Source organism: Phalangium opilio, unplaced genomic scaffold (genome assembly GCF_054372755.1).
Source record: "Phalangium opilio isolate 3A_F unplaced genomic scaffold, DU_Popi_V2 ptg000002l_1, whole genome shotgun sequence".
NCBI classification, from domain to species: Eukaryota; Metazoa; Arthropoda; class Arachnida; order Opiliones; family Phalangiidae; genus Phalangium; species Phalangium opilio.
Genome location: NW_028324144.1, coordinates 10,621,645 through 10,642,374, shown reverse-complemented (window position 1 = coordinate 10,642,374; position 20,730 = coordinate 10,621,645). Strand labels below are relative to the sequence as shown.

General features: G+C 33.5%; 31 non-coding genes across 31 annotated transcripts; all 31 read right to left on the bottom strand.

Moving 5' to 3' along the window:
- Positions 1 to 242: 242 nt before the first annotated feature.
- TRNAG-GCC (transfer RNA glycine (anticodon GCC)) lies at positions 243 to 313 on the bottom strand. Its single transcript has one exon. It is a non-coding gene; the product is annotated as a tRNA-Gly (tRNA).
- A 232-nt stretch (positions 314 to 545) lies between these two features.
- Positions 546 to 616, bottom strand: TRNAG-GCC (transfer RNA glycine (anticodon GCC)). Its single transcript has one exon. It is a non-coding gene; the product is annotated as a tRNA-Gly (tRNA).
- An 837-nt stretch (positions 617 to 1,453) lies between these two features.
- On the bottom strand, positions 1,454 to 1,524 carry TRNAG-GCC (transfer RNA glycine (anticodon GCC)). The gene has a single exon. It is a non-coding gene; the product is annotated as a tRNA-Gly (tRNA).
- A 232-nt stretch (positions 1,525 to 1,756) lies between these two features.
- TRNAV-GAC (transfer RNA valine (anticodon GAC)) lies at positions 1,757 to 1,827 on the bottom strand. Its single transcript has one exon. It is a non-coding gene; the product is annotated as a tRNA-Val (tRNA).
- Positions 1,828 to 2,059: 232 nt separating this feature from the next.
- TRNAG-GCC (transfer RNA glycine (anticodon GCC)) lies at positions 2,060 to 2,130 on the bottom strand. Its single transcript has one exon. It is a non-coding gene; the product is annotated as a tRNA-Gly (tRNA).
- A 232-nt stretch (positions 2,131 to 2,362) lies between these two features.
- TRNAG-GCC (transfer RNA glycine (anticodon GCC)) lies at positions 2,363 to 2,433 on the bottom strand. The gene has a single exon. It is a non-coding gene; the product is annotated as a tRNA-Gly (tRNA).
- Positions 2,434 to 3,270: 837 nt separating this feature from the next.
- TRNAG-GCC (transfer RNA glycine (anticodon GCC)) lies at positions 3,271 to 3,341 on the bottom strand. Its single transcript has one exon. It is a non-coding gene; the product is annotated as a tRNA-Gly (tRNA).
- Positions 3,342 to 3,876: 535 nt separating this feature from the next.
- Positions 3,877 to 3,947, bottom strand: TRNAG-GCC (transfer RNA glycine (anticodon GCC)). Its single transcript has one exon. It is a non-coding gene; the product is annotated as a tRNA-Gly (tRNA).
- A 535-nt stretch (positions 3,948 to 4,482) lies between these two features.
- Positions 4,483 to 4,553, bottom strand: TRNAG-GCC (transfer RNA glycine (anticodon GCC)). Its single transcript has one exon. It is a non-coding gene; the product is annotated as a tRNA-Gly (tRNA).
- Positions 4,554 to 5,391: 838 nt separating this feature from the next.
- On the bottom strand, positions 5,392 to 5,462 carry TRNAG-GCC (transfer RNA glycine (anticodon GCC)). Its single transcript has one exon. It is a non-coding gene; the product is annotated as a tRNA-Gly (tRNA).
- Positions 5,463 to 6,527: 1,065 nt separating this feature from the next.
- Positions 6,528 to 6,598, bottom strand: TRNAG-GCC (transfer RNA glycine (anticodon GCC)). The gene has a single exon. It is a non-coding gene; the product is annotated as a tRNA-Gly (tRNA).
- A 1,065-nt stretch (positions 6,599 to 7,663) lies between these two features.
- TRNAG-GCC (transfer RNA glycine (anticodon GCC)) lies at positions 7,664 to 7,734 on the bottom strand. Its single transcript has one exon. It is a non-coding gene; the product is annotated as a tRNA-Gly (tRNA).
- A 534-nt stretch (positions 7,735 to 8,268) lies between these two features.
- TRNAG-GCC (transfer RNA glycine (anticodon GCC)) lies at positions 8,269 to 8,339 on the bottom strand. The gene has a single exon. It is a non-coding gene; the product is annotated as a tRNA-Gly (tRNA).
- An 837-nt stretch (positions 8,340 to 9,176) lies between these two features.
- Positions 9,177 to 9,247, bottom strand: TRNAG-GCC (transfer RNA glycine (anticodon GCC)). The gene has a single exon. It is a non-coding gene; the product is annotated as a tRNA-Gly (tRNA).
- Positions 9,248 to 10,084: 837 nt separating this feature from the next.
- Positions 10,085 to 10,155, bottom strand: TRNAG-GCC (transfer RNA glycine (anticodon GCC)). Its single transcript has one exon. It is a non-coding gene; the product is annotated as a tRNA-Gly (tRNA).
- A 535-nt stretch (positions 10,156 to 10,690) lies between these two features.
- Positions 10,691 to 10,761, bottom strand: TRNAG-GCC (transfer RNA glycine (anticodon GCC)). Its single transcript has one exon. It is a non-coding gene; the product is annotated as a tRNA-Gly (tRNA).
- A 533-nt stretch (positions 10,762 to 11,294) lies between these two features.
- Positions 11,295 to 11,365, bottom strand: TRNAG-GCC (transfer RNA glycine (anticodon GCC)). The gene has a single exon. It is a non-coding gene; the product is annotated as a tRNA-Gly (tRNA).
- A 232-nt stretch (positions 11,366 to 11,597) lies between these two features.
- TRNAG-GCC (transfer RNA glycine (anticodon GCC)) lies at positions 11,598 to 11,668 on the bottom strand. The gene has a single exon. It is a non-coding gene; the product is annotated as a tRNA-Gly (tRNA).
- Positions 11,669 to 12,733: 1,065 nt separating this feature from the next.
- TRNAG-GCC (transfer RNA glycine (anticodon GCC)) lies at positions 12,734 to 12,804 on the bottom strand. Its single transcript has one exon. It is a non-coding gene; the product is annotated as a tRNA-Gly (tRNA).
- Positions 12,805 to 13,641: 837 nt separating this feature from the next.
- On the bottom strand, positions 13,642 to 13,712 carry TRNAG-GCC (transfer RNA glycine (anticodon GCC)). The gene has a single exon. It is a non-coding gene; the product is annotated as a tRNA-Gly (tRNA).
- A 1,065-nt stretch (positions 13,713 to 14,777) lies between these two features.
- Positions 14,778 to 14,848, bottom strand: TRNAG-GCC (transfer RNA glycine (anticodon GCC)). The gene has a single exon. It is a non-coding gene; the product is annotated as a tRNA-Gly (tRNA).
- A 231-nt stretch (positions 14,849 to 15,079) lies between these two features.
- Positions 15,080 to 15,150, bottom strand: TRNAG-GCC (transfer RNA glycine (anticodon GCC)). The gene has a single exon. It is a non-coding gene; the product is annotated as a tRNA-Gly (tRNA).
- A 535-nt stretch (positions 15,151 to 15,685) lies between these two features.
- TRNAG-GCC (transfer RNA glycine (anticodon GCC)) lies at positions 15,686 to 15,756 on the bottom strand. Its single transcript has one exon. It is a non-coding gene; the product is annotated as a tRNA-Gly (tRNA).
- Positions 15,757 to 16,821: 1,065 nt separating this feature from the next.
- TRNAG-GCC (transfer RNA glycine (anticodon GCC)) lies at positions 16,822 to 16,892 on the bottom strand. The gene has a single exon. It is a non-coding gene; the product is annotated as a tRNA-Gly (tRNA).
- Positions 16,893 to 17,123: 231 nt separating this feature from the next.
- TRNAG-GCC (transfer RNA glycine (anticodon GCC)) lies at positions 17,124 to 17,194 on the bottom strand. The gene has a single exon. It is a non-coding gene; the product is annotated as a tRNA-Gly (tRNA).
- Positions 17,195 to 17,426: 232 nt separating this feature from the next.
- TRNAG-GCC (transfer RNA glycine (anticodon GCC)) lies at positions 17,427 to 17,497 on the bottom strand. The gene has a single exon. It is a non-coding gene; the product is annotated as a tRNA-Gly (tRNA).
- Positions 17,498 to 17,728: 231 nt separating this feature from the next.
- Positions 17,729 to 17,799, bottom strand: TRNAG-GCC (transfer RNA glycine (anticodon GCC)). The gene has a single exon. It is a non-coding gene; the product is annotated as a tRNA-Gly (tRNA).
- Positions 17,800 to 18,334: 535 nt separating this feature from the next.
- Positions 18,335 to 18,405, bottom strand: TRNAG-GCC (transfer RNA glycine (anticodon GCC)). The gene has a single exon. It is a non-coding gene; the product is annotated as a tRNA-Gly (tRNA).
- Positions 18,406 to 18,637: 232 nt separating this feature from the next.
- On the bottom strand, positions 18,638 to 18,708 carry TRNAG-GCC (transfer RNA glycine (anticodon GCC)). The gene has a single exon. It is a non-coding gene; the product is annotated as a tRNA-Gly (tRNA).
- Positions 18,709 to 19,848: 1,140 nt separating this feature from the next.
- TRNAG-GCC (transfer RNA glycine (anticodon GCC)) lies at positions 19,849 to 19,919 on the bottom strand. The gene has a single exon. It is a non-coding gene; the product is annotated as a tRNA-Gly (tRNA).
- A 535-nt stretch (positions 19,920 to 20,454) lies between these two features.
- On the bottom strand, positions 20,455 to 20,525 carry TRNAG-GCC (transfer RNA glycine (anticodon GCC)). Its single transcript has one exon. It is a non-coding gene; the product is annotated as a tRNA-Gly (tRNA).
- Between the last annotated feature and the right edge of the window lie 205 nt (positions 20,526 to 20,730).

The following is a 20,730-nucleotide window of genomic DNA, read 5'->3' as shown; positions in this document are numbered from 1 at the left end:
CCATCGATGCTCTGCAAAGAGTAGAATATGGAAAACATGTTATTTCACCTGAATATTTGATAATCAAACCAAATATTTCTTTGAATTATTATCTCAAATAATATTTTTAGAAGGATTTATCAATTTAGCAATTATCATTTTACATACTTTTCGTTATTTTTTTATTAATTTCGAAAGACCCTGAAGTAAGGATAATACAATTTAAACACAATATCGTTATGCATCAAATGACGACGAAAACATGCATCGGCCGGGAATCGAACCCGGATCTCCCGCGTGGCAGGCGAGAATTCTACCATTGAACCACCGATGCTCTGCAAAGAGTAGAATATGGAAAGAATGTTATTTCACCTGAATATTTGATAATCAAACCAAATATTTCTTTGAATTATTATCTCAAATAATATTTTAAGAAGGGTTTATAAATTTAAAAATTATTATTTTACATAATTTTCGTAATTTTATTATTAATTTCGAAAGACCCTGAAGTAAGGATAATACAATTTAAACACAATATCCTTATGCATCAAATGACGACCAAAACATGCATCGGCCGGGAATCGAACCCGGATCTCCCGCGTGGCAGGCGAGAATTCTACCTTTGAACCACCGAGGCACTGCAAAGAGTAGAATATGGAAAGAATGTTATTTCACCTGAATATTTGATAATCAAACCAAATATTTCTTTGAATTATTATCTCAAATAATTTTTTAGAAGGGTTTATCAATTTAAAAATTATCACTTTACTTAATTTTCGCAATTTTTTTATTAATTTCGAAAGACCCTGAAGTAAGGATAATACAATTTAAACACAATATCCTTATGCATCAAATGACGACCAAAACATGCATCGGCCGGGAATCGAACCTGGATCTCCCTCGTGGCAGGCGAGAATTCTACCAATGACCCACCGATGCTCTGCAAAGAGTAGAATATGGAAAGAATGTTTTTTCACCTGAATATTTGATAATCAAACCAAATATTTCTTTGAATTATTATCTCAAATAATATTTTTAGAAGGATTTATCAATTTAAGAATTATCATTTTACTTAATTTTCGTAATTTTTTTATTAATTTCGAAAGACCCTGAAGTAAGGATAATACAATTTAAACACAATATCGTTATGCATCAAATGACGACTAAAACATGTATCGGCCGGGAATCGAAAACGGATCTCCCGCGTGGCAGGCGAAAATTCTACCATTGAACCACCGAGGCTCTGGAAAGAGTAGAATATGGAAAGAATGTTTTCTCACCTGAATATTTGATAATCAAACCAAATATTTCTTTGAATTATTATCTCAAATAATATTTTTAGAAGGATTTATCAATTTAAAAATTATCATTTTACTTAATTTTCGTAATTTTTTTATTAATTTCGAAAGACCCTGAAGTAAGGATAATACAATTTAAACACAATATCGTTATGCATCAAATGACGACCAAAACGTGCATCGGCCAGGAATCGAACCTGGATCTCCCGCGTGGCAGGCGAGAATTCTACCAATGAACCACCGATGCTCTGCATAGAGTAGAATATGGAAAGAATGTTTTCTCACCTGAATATTTGATAATCAAACCAAATATTTCTTTGAATTATTATCTCAAATAATATTTTTAGAAGGATTTATCAATTTAGCAATTATCATTTTACATACTTTTCGTTATTTTTTTATTAATTTCGAAAGACCCTGAAGTAAGGATAATACAATTTAAACACAATATCGTTATGCATCAAATGACGACGAAAACATGCATCGGCCGGGAATCGAACCCGGATCTCCCGCGTGTCTGGCGAGAATTCTACCATTGAACCACCGATGCTCTGCAAAGAGTAGAATATGGAAAGAATGTTATTTCACCTGAATATTTGATAATCAAACCAAATATTTCTTTGAATTATTATCTCAAATAATATTTTAAGAAGGGTTTATCAATTTAAAAATTATTATTTTACATACTTTTCGTAATTTTTTTATTAATTTCGAAAGACCCTGAAGTAATGATAATACAATTTAAACACAATATCGTTATGCATCAAATGACGACCAAAACATGCATCGGTCGGGAATCGAACCCGGATCTCCCGCGTGGCAGGCGAGAATTCTACCATTGAACCACCGAGGCTCTGCCAAGATTAGAATATGGAAAGAATGTTATTTCACCTGAATATTTGATAATCAAACCAAATATTTCTTTGAATTATTATCTCAAATAATATTTTAAGAAGGGTTTATAAATTTAAAAATTATTATTTTACATAATTTTCGTAATTTTATTATTAATTTCGAAAGACCCTGAAGTAAGGATAATACAATTTAAACACAATATCCTTATGCATCAAATGACGACCAAAACATGCATCGGCCGGGAATCGAACCCGGATCTCCCGCGTGGCAGGCGAGAATTCTACCTTTGAACCACCGAGGCACTGCAAAGAGTAGAATATGGAAAGAATGTTATTTCACCTGAATATTTGATAATCAAACCAAATATTTCTTTGAATTATTATCTCAAATAATTTTTTAGAAGGGTTTATCAATTTAAAAATTATCACTTTACTTAATTTTCGCAATTTTTTTATTAATTTCGAAAGACCCTGAAGTTAGGATAATACAATTTAAACACAATATCCTTATGCATCAAATGACGACCAAAACATGCATCGGCCGGGAATCGAACCTGGATCTCCCTCGTGGCAGGCGAGAATTCTACCAATGACCCACCGATGCTCTGCAAAGAGTAGAATATGGAAAGAATGTTTTTTCACCTGAATATTTGATAATCAAACCAAATATTTCTTTGAATTATTATCTCAAATAATATTTTTAGAAGGATTTATCAATTTAAGAATTATCATTTTACTTAATTTTCGTAATTTTTTTATTAATTTCGAAAGACCCTGAAGTAAGGATAATACAATTTAAACACAATATCGTTATGCATCAAATGACGACTAAAACATGTATCGGCCGGGAATCGAAAACGGATCTCCCGCCTGGCAGGCGAGAATTCTACCATTGAACCACCGAGGCTCTACCAAGAGTAGAATATGGAAAAATGGTTTTTCACCTGAATATTTGATAATCAAACCAAATATTTCTTTGAATTATTATCTCAAATAATATTTTTAGAAGGGTTTATCAATTTAAAAATTATGATTTTACATACTTTTCGTAGTTTTTTTTATTAATTTCGAATGACCCTGAAGTAAGGATATTGGAATTTAAACACAATATCGTTATGCATCAAATGACGACCAAAACATACATCGGCCGGGAATCGAACCCGGATCTCCCGCGTGGCAGGCGAGAATTCTACCATTGAACCACCGATGCTCTGCAAAGAGTAGAATATGAAAAGAATGTTATTTCACCTGAATATTTGATAATCAAACCAAATATTTCTTTGAATTATTATCTCAAATAGTATTTTTAGAAGGATTTATCAATTTAACAATTATCATTTTACTTAATTTTCGTAATTGTTTTATTAATTTCGAAAGACCCTGAAGTAAGGATAATACAATATAAACACAATATCGTTATGCATCAAATGACGACCAAAACATGCATCGGCCGGGAATCGAACCCGGATCTCCCGCGTGGCAAGCGAAAATTCTACCATTGCACCACCGAGGCTCTGGAAAGAGTAGAATATGGAAAGAATGTTATTTCACCTGAATATTTGATAATCAAACCAAATATTTCTTTGAATTATTATCTCAAATAGTATTTTTAGAAGGATTTATCAATTTAACAATTATCATTTTACTTATTTTTCGTAATTTTTTTAGTATATTCCCAAGACCCTGAAGTAAGGATAATACAATTTAAACACAATATCGTTATGCATCAAATGATGACCAAAACATGCATCGGCCGGGAATCGAACCCGGATCTCCCGCGTGGCAGGCGAAAATTCTACCATTGCACCACCGAGGCTCTGGAAAGAGTAGAATATGGAAAGAATGTTATTTCACCTGAATATTTGATAATCAAACCAAATATTTCTTGGAATTATTATCTCAAATAGTATTTTTAGAAGGATTTATCAATTTAACAATTATCATTTTACTTATTTTTCGTAATTTTTTTAGTATATTCCCAAGACCCTGAAGTAAGGATAATACAATTTAAACACAATATCGTTATGCATCAAATGATGACCAAAACATGCATCGGCCGGGAATCGAACCCGGATCTCCCGCGTGGCAGAAGAGAATTCTACCATTGAACCATCGATGCTCTGCAAAGAGTAGAATATGGAAAGAATGTTATTTCACCTGAATATTTGATAATCAAACCAAATATTTCTTTGAATTATTATCTCAAATAGTATTTTTAGAAGGATTTATCAATTTAACAATTATCATTTTACTTAATTTTCGTAATTGTTTTATTAATTTCGAAAGACCCTGAAGTAAGGATAATACAATATAAACACAATATCGTTATGCATCAAATGACGACCAAAACATGCATCGGCCGGGAATCGAACCCGGATCTCCCGCGTGGCAGGCGAGAATTCTACCATTGAACCACCGAGGCTCTGCCAAGAGTAGAATATGGAAAGAATGTTATTTCACCTGAATATTTGATAATCAAACCAAATATTTCTTTGAATTATTATCTCAAATAATATTTTAAGATGGGTTTATCAATTTAAAAATTATTATTTTACATACTTTTCGTAATTTTTTTATTATATTCGAAAGACCCTGAAGTAATGATAATACAATTTAAACACAATATCGTTATGCATCAAATGACGACCGAATCATGCATCGGCCGGGAATCGAACCCGGATCTTTCGCGTGGCCGGCGAGAATTCTACCAATGAACCACCGAGGCTCTGCCAAGAGTAGAATATGGAAAGAATGTTATTTCACCTGAATATTTGATAATCAAACCAAATATTTCTTTGAATTATTATCTCAAATAATATTTTTAGAAGGATTTATCAATTTAACAATTATCATTTTACTTATTTTTCGTAATTTTTTTAATATATTCCCAAGACCCTGAAGTAAGGATAATACAATTTAAACACAATATCGTTATGCATCAAATGATGACCAAAACATGCATCGGCCGGGAATCGAACCCGGATCTCCCGCGTGGCAGAAGAGAATTCTACCATTGAACCATCGATGCTCTGCAAAGAGTAGAATATGGAAAGAATGTTATTTCACCTGAATATTTGATAATCAAACCAAATATTTCTTTGAATTATTATCTCAAATAATATTTTTAGAAGGATTTATCAATTTAGCAATTATCATTTTACATACTTTTCGTTATTTTTTTATTAATTTCGAAAGACCCTGAAGTAAGGATAATACAATTTAAACACAATATCGTTATGCATCAAATGACGACGAAAACATGCATCGGCCGGGAGTCGAACCCGGATCTCCCGCGTGGCAGGCGAGAATTCTACCATTGAACCACCGATGCTCTGCAAAGAGTAGAATATGGAAAGAATGGTATTTCACCTGAATATTTGATAATCAAACCAAATATTTCTTTGAATTATTATCTCAAATAATATTTTAAGAAGGGTTTATCAATTTAAAAATTATTATTTTACATACTTTTCGTAATTTTTTTATTAATTTCGAAAGACCCTGAAGTAATGATAATACAATTTAAACACAATATCGTTATCAGGGGTAAATAACGAAAGGAGTTAGAGACGCTAGCTTCCGTAGTGTAGAATACAGTGGGACTTTCAAACGTAGACACAGAAAAGAGAAAACGCCTCGGTCGCGCCGTCTATAATTCAAAATAAGTATGATATTTTCCAACCAATAGCGTGGCAGCAAAGTTTCGAAAGTCATGCTGGGATATCGATTTTCTCCTGTCTGCTAGTGTTCGTCTGCTTACGACTAAGTGACAATTAGGCTTAGAGTAAAGTTTATTCATTAAGGTGCACTTGAATTAGAAACATGCAATCTTAAAGTTGGTAAATTCCTTTTTCGATAATGAAATTGAATTAAATGTCGTTTTTGCATCCTTCAATACAGTTTTAGTTGTTTTAATTTCTTTAGTCACAGATACAGATATAGTCGATGATCCTGATCCCACAGTTCCCACTGGCACTGACTCGGAAAAATCACTAAGCCTTAGTTCACTGGGCCGACTCTGTAACCGCGCACTTACGACAAATCAAGTTTGAACACATTTTGAGGATTTGCAAATTGTTGACTTAACTTTCTTCTTTAAATCGCTGTTTACTCGCGATTGAATATAATAATTATATTGGGTTGATTTATGAGATGACTTCACAATGTCGACACCCGCCATTTTACTTTACCCAGAATACCTTGCGGCGCAAGATTTTAAGGCAAAACTTTTAAGGTACTGGTCTTATTTACAATACAGTTCCAAAGATGGCACTACGTTAGTTACAAATTCTATGACGTTTCAAGGTCCCACTGTATTCTACACTACGGAAGCTAGCGTCTCTAACTCCTTTCGTTATTTACCCCTGTCGTTATGCATCAAATGACGACCAAAACATGCATCGGCCGGGAATCGAACCCGGATCTCCCGCGTGGCAGGCGAGAATTCTACCATTGAACCACCGATGCTCTGCAAAGAGTAGAATATGGAAAGAATGGTATTTCACCTGAATATTTGATAATCAAACCAAATATTTCTTTGAATTATTATCTCAAATAATATTTTTAGAAGGGTTTATCAATTTAAAAATTATTATTTTACATACTTTTCGTAATTTTTTTATTAATTTCGAAAGACCCTGAAGTAATGATAATACAATTTAAACACAATATCGTTATCAGGGGTAAATAACGAAAGGAGTTAGAGACGCTAGCTTCCGTAGTGTAGAATACAGTGGGACTTTCAAACGTAGACACAGAAAAGAGAAAACGCCTCGGTCGCGCCGTCTATAATTCAAAATAAGTATGATATTTTCCAACCAATAGCGTGGCAGCAAAGTTTCGAAAGTCATGCTGGGATATCGATTTTCTCCTGTCTGCTAGTGTTCGTCTGCTTACGACTAAGTGACAATTAGGCTTAGAGTAAAGTTTATTCATTAAGGTGCACTTGAATTAGAAACATGCAATCTTAAAGTTGGTAAATTCCTTTTTCGATAATGAAATTGAATTAAATGTCGTTTTTGCATCCTTCAATACAGTTTTAGTTGTTTTAATTTCTTTAGTCACAGATACAGATATAGTCGATGATCCTGATCCCACAGTTCCCACTGGCACTGACTCGGAAAAATCACTAAGCCTTAGTTCACTGGGCCGACTCTGTAACCGCGCACTTACGGCAAAACAAGTTTGAACACATTTTGAGGATTTGCAAATTGTTGACTTAACTTTCTTCTTTAAATCGCTGTTTACTCGCGATTGAATATAATAATTATATTGGGTTGATTTATGAGATGACTTCACAATGTCGACACCCGCCATTTTACTTTACCCAGAATACCTTGCGGCGCAAGATTTTAAGGCAAAACTTTTAAGGTACTGGTCTTATTTACAATACAGTTCCAAAGATGGCACTACGTTAGTTACAAATTCTATGACGTTTCAAGGTCCCACTGTATTCTACACTACGGAAGCTAGCGTCTCTAACTCCTTTCGTTATTTACCCCTGTCGTTATGCATCAAATGACGACCAAAACATGCATCGGCCGGGAATCGAACCCGGATCTCCCGCGTGGCAGGCGAGAATTCTACCATTGAACCACCGAGGCTCTGCCAAGAGTAGAATATGGAAAGAATGTTATTTCACCTGAATATTTGATAATCAAACCAAATATTTCTTTGAATTATTATCTCAAATAATATTTTAAGAAGGGTTTATCAATTTAAAAATTATTATTTTACATAATTTTCGTAATTTTTTTATTAATTTCGAAAGACCCTGAAGTAAGGATAATACAATTTAAATACAATATCCTTATGCATCAAATGACGACCAATACATGAACGGCCGGGAATCGAACCCGGATCTTTCCCGTGGCCGGCGAGAATTCTACCAATGAACCACCGAGGCTCTGCCAAGAGTAGAATATGGAAAGAATGTTATTTCACCTGAATATTTGATAATCAAACCAAATATTTCTTTGAATTATTATCTCAAATAATTTTTTTAGAAGGATTTATCAATTTAACAATTATCATTTTACTTATTTTTCGTAATTTTTTTAATATATTCCCAAGACCCTGAAGTAAGGATAATACAATTTAAACACAATATCGTTATGCATCAAATGATGACCAAAACATGCATCGGCCGGGAATCGAACCCGGATCTCCCGCGTGGCAGGCGAGAATTCTACCATAGAACCACCAATGCTCTGCAAAGAGTAGAATATGAAAAGAATGTTATTTCACCTGAATATTTGATAATCAAACCAAATATTTCTTTGAATTATTATCTCAAATAATATTTTTAGAAGGATTTATCAATTTAACAATTATCATTTTACTTATTTTTCGTAATTTTTTTAATATATTCCCAAGACCCTGAAGTAAGGATAATACAATTTAAACACAATATCCTTATGCATCAAATGACGACCAAAACATGCATCGGCCGGGAATCGAACCTGGATCTCCCTCGTGGCAGGCGAGAATTCTACCAATGACCCACCGATGCTCTGCAAAGAGTAGAATATGGAAAGAATGTTTTTTCACCTGAATATTTGATAATCAAACCAAATATTTCTTTGAATTATTATCTCAAATAATATTTTTAGAAGGATTTATCAATTTAAGAATTATCATTTTACTTAATTTTCGTAATTTTTTTATTAATTTCGAAAGACCCTGAAGTAAGGATAATACAATTTAAACACAATATCGTTATGCATCAAATGACGACTAAAACATGTATGGGCCGGGAATCGAAAACGGATCTCCCGCGTGGCAGGCGAGAATTCTACCATTGAACCACCGAGGCTCTACCAAGAGTAGAATATGGAAAAATGGTTTTTCACCTGAATATTTGATAATCAAACCAAATATTTCTTTGAATTATTATCTCAAATAATATTTTTAGAAGGATTTATCAATTTAAGAATTATCATTTTACTTAATTTTCGTAATTTTTTTATTAATTTCGAAAGACCCTGAAGTAAGGATAATACAATTTAAACACAATATCGTTATGCATCAAATGATGACCAAAACATGCATCGGCCGGGAATCGAACCCGGATCTCCCGCGTGGCAGGCGAGAATTCTACCATTGAACCACCGATGCTCTGCAAAGAGTAGAATATGAAAAGAATGTTATTTCACCTGAATATTTGATAATCAAACCAAATATTTCTTTGAATTATTATCTCAAATAATATTTTTAGAAGGATTTATCAATTTAACAATTATCATTTTACTTATTTTTCGTAATTTTTTTAATATATTCCCAAGACCCTGAAGTAAGGATAATACAATTTAAACACAATATCCTTATGCATCAAATGACGACCAAAACATGCATCGGCCGGGAATCGATCCTGGATCTCCCTCGTGGCAGGCGAGAATTCTACCAATGACCCACCGATGCTCTGCAAAGAGTAGAATATGGAAAGAATGTTTTTTCACCTGAATATTTGATAATCAAACCAAATATTTCTTTGAATTATTATCTCAAATAATATTTTTAGAAGGATTTATCAATTTAAGAATTATCATTTTACTTAATTTTCGTAATTTTTTTATTAATTTCGAAAGACCCTGAAGTAAGGATAATACAATTTAAACACAATATCGTTATGCATCAAATGACGACTAAAACATGTATGGGCCGGGAATCGAAAACGGATCTCCCGCGTGGCAGGCGAGAATTCTACCATTGAACCACCGAGGCTCTACCAAGAGTAGAATATGGAAAAATGGTTTTTCACCTGAATATTTGATAATCAAACCAAATATTTCTTTGAATTATTATCTCAAATAATATTTTTAGAAGGATTTATCAATTTAAGAATTATCATTTTACTTAATTTTCGTAATTTTTTTATTAATTTCGAAAGACCCTGAAGTAAGGATAATACAATTTAAACACAATATCGTTATGCATCAAATGATGACCAAAACATGCATCGGCCGGGAATCGAACCCGGATCTCCCGCGTGGCAGGCGAGAATTCTACCATTGAACCACCGATGCTCTGCAAAGAGTAGAATATGAAAAGAATGTTATTTCACCTGAATATTTGATAATCAAACCAAATATTTCTTTGAATTATTATCTCAAATAATATTTTTAGAAGGATTTATCAATTTAACAATTATCATTTTACTTATTTTTCGTAATTTTTTTAATATATTCCCAAGACCCTGAAGTAAGGATAATACAATTTAAACACAATATCCTTATGCATCAAATGACGACCAAAACATGCATCGGCCGGGAATCGATCCTGGATCTCCCTCGTGGCAGGCGAGAATTCTACCAATGACCCACCGATGCTCTGCAAAGAGTAGAATATGGAAAGAATGTTTTTTCACCTGAATATTTGATAATCAAACCAAATATTTCTTTGAATTATTATCTCAAATAATATTTTTAGAAGGATTTATCAATTTAAGAATTATCATTTTACTTAATTTTCGTTATTTTTTTATTAATTTCGAAAGACCCTGAAGTAAGGATAATACAATTTAAACACAATATCGTTATGCATCAAATGACGACGAAAACATGCATCGGCCGGGAATCGAACCCGGATCTCCCGCGTGGCAGGCGAGAATTCTACCATTGAACCACCGATGCTCTGCAAAGAGTAGAATATGGAAAAATGGTTTTTCACCTGAATATTTGATAATCAAACCAAATATTTCTTTGAATTATTATCTCAAATAATATTTTTAGAAGGATTTATCAATTTAAGAATTATCATTTTACTTAATTTTCGTAATTTTTTTATTAATTTCGAAAGACCCTGAAGTAAGGATAATACAATTTAAACACAATATCGTTATGCATCAAATGACGACTAAAACATGTATCGGCCGGGAATCGAAAACGGATCTCCCGCGTGGCAGGCGAGAATTCTACCATTGAACCACCGAGGCTCTACCAAGAGTAGAATATGGAAAAATGGTTTTTCACCTGAATATTTGATAATCAAACCAAATATTTCTTTGAATTATTATCTCAAATAATATTTTTAGAAGGGTTTATCAATTTAAAAATTATGATTTTACATACTTTTCGTAGTTTTTTTATTAATTTCGAATGACCCTGAAGTAAGGATATTGGAATTTAAACACAATATCGTTATGCATCAAATGACGACCAAAACATACATCGGCCGGGAATCGAACCCGGATCTCCCGCGTGGCAGGCGAGAATTCTACCATTGAACCACCGATGCTCTGCAAAGAGTAGAATATGAAAAGAATGTTATTTCACCTGAATATTTGATAATCAAACCAAATATTTCTTTGAATTATTATCTCAAATAATATTTTTAGAAGGATTTATCAATTTAGCAATTATCATTTTACATACTTTTCGTTATTTTTTTATTAATTTCGAAAGACCCTGAAGTAAGGATAATACAATTTAAACACAATATCGTTATGCATCAAATGACGACGAAAACATGCATCGGCCGGGAATCGAACCCGGATCTCCCGCGTGGCAGGCGAGAATTCTACCATTGAACCACCGATGCTCTGCAAAGAGTAGAATATGGAAAGAATGGTATTTCACCTGAATATTTGATAATCAAACCAAATATTTCTTTGAATTATTATCTCAAATAATATTTTAAGAAGGGTTTATCAATTTAAAAATTATTATTTTACATACTTTTCGTAATTTTTTTATTAATTTCGAAAGACCCTGAAGTAATGATAATACAATTTAAACACAATATCGTTATCAGGGGTAAATAACGAAAGGAGTTAGAGACGCTAGCTTCCGTAGTGTAGAATACAGTGGGACTTTCAAACGTAGACACAGAAAAGAGAAAACGCCTCGGTCGCGCCGTCTATAATTCAAAATAAGTATGATATTTTCCAACCAATAGCGTGGCAGCAAAGTTTCGAAAGTCATGCTGGGATATCGATTTTCTCCTGTCTGCTAGTGTTCGTCTGCTTACGACTAAGTGACAATTAGGCTTAGAGTAAAGTTTATTCATTAAGGTGCACTTGAATTAGAAACATGCAATCTTAAAGTTGGTAAATTCCTTTTTCGATAATGAAATTGAATTAAATGTCGTTTTTGCATCCTTCAATACAGTTTTAGTTGTTTTAATTTCTTTAGTCACAGATACAGATATAGTCGATGATCCTGATCCCACAGTTCCCACTGGCACTGACTCGGAAAAATCACTAAGCCTTAGTTCACTGGGCCGACTCTGTAACCGCGCACTTACGGCAAAACAAGTTTGAACACATTTTGAGGATTTGCAAATTGTTGACTTAACTTTCTTCTTTAAATCGCTGTTTACTCGCGATTGAATATAATAATTATATTGGGTTGATTTATGAGATGACTTCACAATGTCGACACCCGCCATTTTACTTTACCCAGAATACCTTGCGGCGCAAGATTTTAAGGCAAAACTTTTAAGGTACTGGTCTTATTTACAATACAGTTCCAAAGATGGCACTACGTTAGTTACAAATTCTATGACGTTTCAAGGTCCCACTGTATTCTACACTACGGAAGCTAGCGTCTCTAACTCCTTTCGTTATTTACCCCTGTCGTTATGCATCAAATGACGACCAAAACATGCATCGGCCGGGAATCGAACCCGGATCTCCCGCGTGGCAGGCGAGAATTCTACCATTGAACCACCGAGGCTCTGCCAAGAGTAGAATATGGAAAGAATGTTATTTCACCTGAATATTTGATAATCAAACCAAATATTTCTTTGAATTATTATCTCAAATAATATTTTAAGAAGGGTTTATCAATTTAAAAATTATTATTTTACATAATTTTCGTAATTTTTTTATTAATTTCGAAAGACCCTGAAGTAAGGATAATACAATTTAAACACAATATCCTTATGCATCAAATGACGACCAATACATGAACGGCCGGGAATCGAACCCGGATCTTTCGCGTGGCCGGCGAGAATTCTACCAATGAACCACCGAGGCTCTGCCAAGAGTAGAATATGGAAAGAATGTTATTTCACCTGAATATTTGATAATCAAACCAAATATTTCTTTGAATTATTATCTCAAATAATTTTTTTAGAAGGATTTATCAATTTAACAATTATCATTTTACTTATTTTTCGTAATTTTTTTAATATATTCCCAAGACCCTGAAGTAAGGATAATACAATTTAAACACAATATCGTTATGCATCAAATGATGACCAAAACATGCATCGGCCGGGAATCGAACCCGGATCTCCCGCGTGGCAGAAGAGAATTCTACCATTGAACCATCGATGCTCTGCAAAGAGTAGAATATGGAAAGAATGTTATTTCACCTGAATATTTGATAATCAAACCAAATATTTCTTTGAATTATTATCTCAAATAATATTTTTAGAAGGATTTATCAATTTAGCAATTATCATTTTACATACTTTTCGTTATTTTTTTATTAATTTCGAAAGACCCTGAAGTAAGGATAATACAATTTAAACACAATATCGTTATGCATCAAATGACGACGAAAACATGCATCGGCCGGGAATCGAACCCGGATCTCCCGCGTGGCAGGCGAGAATTCTACCATTGAACCACCGATGCTCTGCAAAGAGTAGAATATGGAAAGAATGGTATTTCACCTGAATATTTGATAATCAAACCAAATATTTCTTTGAATTATTATCTCAAATAATATTTTAAGAAGGGTTTATCAATTTAAAAATTATTATTTTACATACTTTTCGTAATTTTTTTATTAATTTCGAAAGACCCTGAAGTAATGATAATACAATTTAAACACAATATCGTTATCAGGGGTAAATAACGAAAGGAGTTAGAGACGCTAGCTTCCGTAGTGTAGAATACAGTGGGACTTTCAAACGTAGACACAGAAAAGAGAAAACGCCTCGGTCGCGCCGTCTATAATTCAAAATAAGTATGATATTTTCCAACCAATAGCGTGGCAGCAAAGTTTCGAAAGTCATGCTGGGATATCGATTTTCTCCTGTCTGCTAGTGTTCGTCTGCTTACGACTAAGTGACAATTAGGCTTAGAGTAAAGTTTATTCATTAAGGTGCACTTGAATTAGAAACATGCAATCTTAAAGTTGGTAAATTCCTTTTTCGATAATGAAATTGAATTAAATGTCGTTTTTTTATCCTTCAATACAGTTTTAGTTGTTTTAATTTCTTTAGTCACAGATACAGATATAGTCGATGATCCTGATCCCACAGTTCCCACTGGCACTGACTCGGAAAAATCACTAAGCCTTAGTTCACTGGGCCGACTCTGTAACCGCGCACTTACGGCAAAACAAGTTTGAACACATTTTGAGGATTTGCAAATTGTTGACTTAACTTTCTTCTTTAAATCGCTGTTTACTCGCGATTGAATATAATAATTATATTGGGTTGATTTATGAGATGACTTCACAATGTCGACACCCGCCATTTTACTTTACCCAGAATACCTTGCGGCGCAAGATTTTAAGGCAAAACTTTTAAGGTACTGGTCTTATTTACAATACAGTTCCAAAGATGGCACTACGTTAGTTACAAATTCTATGACGTTTCAAGGTCCCACTGTATTCTACACTACGGAAGCTAGCGTCTCTAACTCCTTTCGTTATCTACCCCTGTCGTTATGCATCAAATGACGACCAAAACATGCATCGGCCGGGAATCGAACCCGGATCTCCCGCGTGGCAGGCGAGAATTCTACCATTGAACCACCGAGGCTCTGCCAAGAGTAGAATATGGAAAGAATGTTATTTCACCTGAATATTTGATAATCAAACCAAATATTTCTTTGAATTATTATCTCAAATAATTTTTTAGAAGGGTTTATCAATTTAAAAATTATCACTTTACTTAATTTTCGCAATTTTTTTATTAATTTCGAAAGAGCCTGAAGTAAGGATAATACAATTTAAACACAATATCGTTATGCATCAAATGACGACCAAAACATGCATCGGCCGGGAATCGAACCTGGATCTCCCGCGTGGCAGGCGAGAATTCTACCAATGAACCACCGATGCTCTGCAAAGAGTAGAATATGGAAAGAATGTTTTTTCACCTAAATATTTGATAATCAAACCAAATATTTCTTTGAATTATTATCTCAAATAATTTTTTTAGAAGGATTTATCAATTTAACAATTATCATTTTACTTATTTTTCGTAATTTTTTTAATATATTCCCAAGACCCTGAAGTAAGGATAATACAATTTAAACACAATATCGTTATGCATCAAATGATGACCAAAACATGCATCGGCCGGGAATCGAACCCGGATCTCCCGCGTGGCAGAAGAGAATTCTACCATTGAACCATCGATGCTCTGCAAAGAGTAGAATATGGAAAGAATGTTATTTCACCTGAATATTTGATAATCAAACCAAATATTTCTTTGAATTATTATCTCAAATAATATTTTTAGAAGGATTTATCAATTTAGCAATTATCATTTTACATACTTTTCGTTATTTTTTTATTAATTTCGAAAGACCCTGAAGTAAGGATAATACAATTTAAACACAATATCGTTATGCATCAAATGACGACGAAAACATGCATCGGCCGGGAATCGAACCCGGATCTCCCGCGTGGCAGGCGAGAATTCTACCATTGAACCACCGATGCTCTGCAAAGAGTAGAATATGGAAAGAATGGTATTTCACCTGAATATTTGATAATCAAACCAAATATTTCTTTGAATTATTATCTCAAATAATATTTTAAGAAGGGTTTATCAATTTAAAAATTATTATTTTACATACTTTTCGTAATTTTTTTATTAATTTCGAAAGACCCTGAAGTAATGATAATACAATTTAAACACAATATCGTTATCAGGGGTAAATAACGAAAGGAGTTAGAGACGCTAGCTTCCGTAGTGTAGAATACAGTGGGACTTTCAAACGTAGACACAGAAAAGAGAAAACGCCTCGGTCGCGCCGTCTATAATTCAAAATAAGTATGATATTTTCCAACCAATAGCGTGGCAGCAAAGTTTCGAAAGTCATGCTGGGATATCGATTTTCTCCTGTCTGCTAGTGTTCGTCTGCTTACGACTAAGTGACAATTAGGCTTAGAGTAAAGTTTATTCATTAAGGTGCACTTGAATTAGAAACATGCAATCTTAAAGTTGGTAAATTCCTTTTTCGATAATGAAATTGAATTAAATGTCGTTTTTTTATCCTTCAATACAGTTTTAGTTGTTTTAATTTCTTTAGTCACAGATACAGATATAGTCGATGATCCTGATCCCACAGTTCCCACTGGCACTGACTCGGAAAAATCACTAAGCCTTAGTTCACTGGGCCGACTCTGTAACCGCGCACTTACGGCAAAACAAGTTTGAACACATTTTGAGGATTTGCAAATTGTTGACTTAACTTTCTTCTTTAAATCGCTGTTTACTCGCGATTGAATATAATAATTATATTGGGTTGATTTATGAGATGACTTCACAATGTCGACACCCGCCATTTTACTTTACCCAGAATACCTTGCGGCGCAAGATTTTAAGGCAAAACTTTTAAGGTACTGGTCTTATTTACAATACAGTTCCAAAGATGGCACTACGTTAGTTACAAATTCTATGACGTTTCAAGGTCCCACTGTATTCTACACTACGGAAGCTAGCGTCTCTAACTCCTTTCGTTATCTACCCCTGTCGTTATGCATCAAATGACGACCAAAACATGCATCGGCCGGGAATCGAACCCGGATCTCCCGCGTGGCAGGCGAGAATTCTACCATTGAACCACCGAGGCTCTGCCAAGAGTAGAATATGGAAAGAATGTTATTTCACCTGAATATTTGATAATCAAACCAAATATTTCTTTGAATTATTATCTCAAATAATTTTTTAGAAGGGTTTATCAATTTAAAAATTATCACTTTACTTAATTTTCGCAATTTTTTTATTAATTTCGAAAGAGCCTGAAGTAAGGATAATACAATTTAAACACAATATCGTTATGCATCAAATGACGACCAAAACATGCATCGGCCGGGAATCGAACCTGGATCTCCCGCGTGGCAGGCGAGAATTCTACCAATGAACCACCGATGCTCTGCAAAGAGTAGAATATGGAAAGAATGTTTTTTCACCTAAATATTTGATAATCAAACCAAATATTTCTTTGAATTATTATCTCAAATAATATTTTTAGAAGGATTTATCAATTTAAGAATTATCATTTTACTTAATTTTCGTAATTTTTTTATTAATTTCGAAAGACCCTGAAGTAAGGATAATACAATTTAAACACAATATCGTTATGCATCAAATGATGACTAAAACATGTATCGGCCGGGAATCGAACCCGGATCACCCGCGTGGCAGGCGAGAATTCTACCATTGAACCACCGAGGCTCTGCCAAGAGTAGAATATGGAAAAATGGTTTTTCACCTGAATATTTGATAATCAAACCAAATATTTCTTTGAATTATTATCTCAAACAATATTTTTAGAAGGGTTTATCAATTTAAAAATTATGATTTTACATACTTTTCGTAATTTTTTTATTAATTTCGAATGACCCTGAAGTAAGGATATTGGAATTTAAACACAATATCGTTATGCATCAAATGACGACCAAAACATACATCGGCCGTGAATCGAACCCGGATCTCCCGCGTGGCAGGCGAGAATTCTACCATTGAACCACCGATGCTCTGCAAAGAGTAGAATATGAAAAGAATGTTATTTCACCTGAATATTTGATAATCAAACCAAATATTTCTTTGAATTATTATCTCAAATATTATTTTTAGAAGGATTTATCAATTTAACAATTATCATTTTACTTATTTTTCGTAATTTTTTTAGTATATTCCCAAGACCCTGAAGTAAGGATAATACAATTTAAACACAATATCGTTATGCATCAAATGATGACCAAAACATGCATCGGCCGGGAATCGAACCCGGATCTCCCGCGTGGCAGAAGAGAATTCTACCATTGAACCATCGATGCTCTGCAAAGAGTAGAATATGGAAAGAATGTTATTTCACCTGAATATTTGATAATCAAACCAAATATTTCTTTGAATTATTATCTCAAATAGTATTTTTAGAAGGATTTATCAATTTAACAATTATCATTTTACTTAATTTTCGTAGTTGTTTTATTAATTTCGAAAGACCCTGAAGTAAGGATAATACAATATAAACACAATATCGTTATGCATCAAATGACGACCAAAACATGCATCGGCCGGGAATCGAACCCGGATCTCCCGCGTGGCAGGCGAGAATTCTACCATTGAACCACCGAGGCTCTGCCAAGAGTAGAATATGGAAAGAATGTTATTTCACCTGAATTTTTGATAATCAAACCAAATATTTCTTTGAATTATTATCTCAAATAATATTTTAAGAAGGGTTTATAAATTTAAAAATTATTATTTTACATAATTTTCGTAATTTTATTATTAATTTCGAAAGACCCTGAAGTAAGGATAATACAATTTAAACACAATATCCTTATGCATCAAATGACGACCAAAACATGCATCGGCCGGGAATCGAACCCGGATCTCCCGCGTGGCAGGCGAGAATTCTACCTTTGAACCACCGAGGCACTGCAAAGAGTAGAATATGGAAAGAATGTTATTTCACCTGAATATTTGATAATCAAACCAAATATTTCTTTGAATTATTATCTCAAATAATGTTTTAGAAGGGTTTATCAATTTAAAAATTATCACTTTACTTAATTTTCGCAATTTTTTTATTAATTTCGAAAGACCCTGAAGTAAGGATAATACAATTTAAACACAATATCCTTATGCATCAAATGACGACCAAAACATGCATCGGCCGGGAATCGAACCTGGATCTCCCTCGTGGCAGGCGAGAATTCTACCAATGACCCACCGATGCTCTGCAAAGAGTAGAATATGGAAAGAATGTTTTTTCACCTGAATATTTGATAATCAAACCAAATATTTCTTTGAATTATTATCTCAAATAATATTTTTAGAAGGATTTATCAATTTAAGAATTATCATTTTACTTAATTTTCGTAATTTTTTTATTAATTTCGAAAGACCCTGAAGTAAGGATAATACAATTTAAACACAATATCGTTATGCATCAAATGACGACTAAAACATGTATCGGCCGGGAATCGAAAACGGATCTCCCGCGTGGCAGGCGAAAATTCTACCATTGAACCACCGAGGCTCTGGAAAGAGTAGAATATGGAAAGAATGTTTTCTCACCTGAATATTTGATAATCAAACCAAATATTTCTTTGAATTATTATCTCAAATAATATTTTTAGAAGGATTTATCAATTTAACAATTATCATTTTACTTAATTTTCGTAATTTTTTTATTAATTTCGAAAGACCCTGAAGTAAGGATAATACAATTTAAACACAATATCGTTATGCATCAAATGACGACTAAAACATGTATCGGCCGGGAATCGAAAACGGATCTCCCGCGTGGCAGGCGAGAATTCTACCATTGAACCACCGAGGCTCTACCAAGAGTAGAATATGGAAAAATGGTTTTTCACCTGAATATTTGATAATCAAACCAAATATTTCTTTGAATTATTATCTCAAATAATATTTTTAGAAGGGTTTATCAATTTAAAAATTATGATTTTACATACTTTTCGTAGTTTTTTTTATTAATTTCGAATGACCCTGAAGTAAGGATATTGGAATTTAAACACAATATCGTTATGCATCAAATGACGACCAAAACATACATCGGCCGGGAATCGAACCCGGATCTCCCGCGTGGCAGGCGAGAATTCTACCATTGAACCACCGATGCTCTGCAAAGAGTAGAATATGAAAAGAATGTTATTTCACCTGAATATTTGATAATCAAACCAAATATTTCTTTGAATTATTATCTCAAATAGTATTTTTAGAAGGATTTATCAATTTAACAATTATCATTTTACTTAATTTTCGTAATTGTTTTATTAATTTCGAAAGACCCTGAAGTAAGGATAATACAATATAAACACAATATCGTTATGCATCAAATGACGACCAAAACATGCATCGGCCGGGAATCGAACCCGGATCTCCCGCGTGGCAAGCGAAAATTCTACCATTGCACCACCGAGGCTCTGGAAAGAGTAGAATATGGAAAGAATGTTATTTCACCTGAATATTTGATAATCAAACCAAATATTTCTTTGAATTATTATCTCAAATAGTATTTTTAGAAGGATTTATCAATTTAACAATTATCATTTTACTTATTTTTCGTAATTTTTTTAGTATATTCCCAAGACCCTGAAGTAAGGATAATACAATTTAAACACAATATCGTTATGCATCAAATGATGACCAAAACATGCATCGGCCGGGAATCGAACCCGGATCTCCCGCGTGGCAGGCGAAAATTCTACCATTGCACCACCGAGGCTCTGGAAAGAGTAGAATATGGAAAGAATGTTATTTCACCTGAATATTTGTAAATCAAACCAAATATTTCTTGGAATTATTATCTCAAATAGTATTTTTAGAAGGATTTATCAATTTAACAATTATCATTTTACTTATTTTTCGTAATTTTTTTAGTATATTCCCAAGACCCTGAAGTAAGGATAATACAATTTAAACACAATATC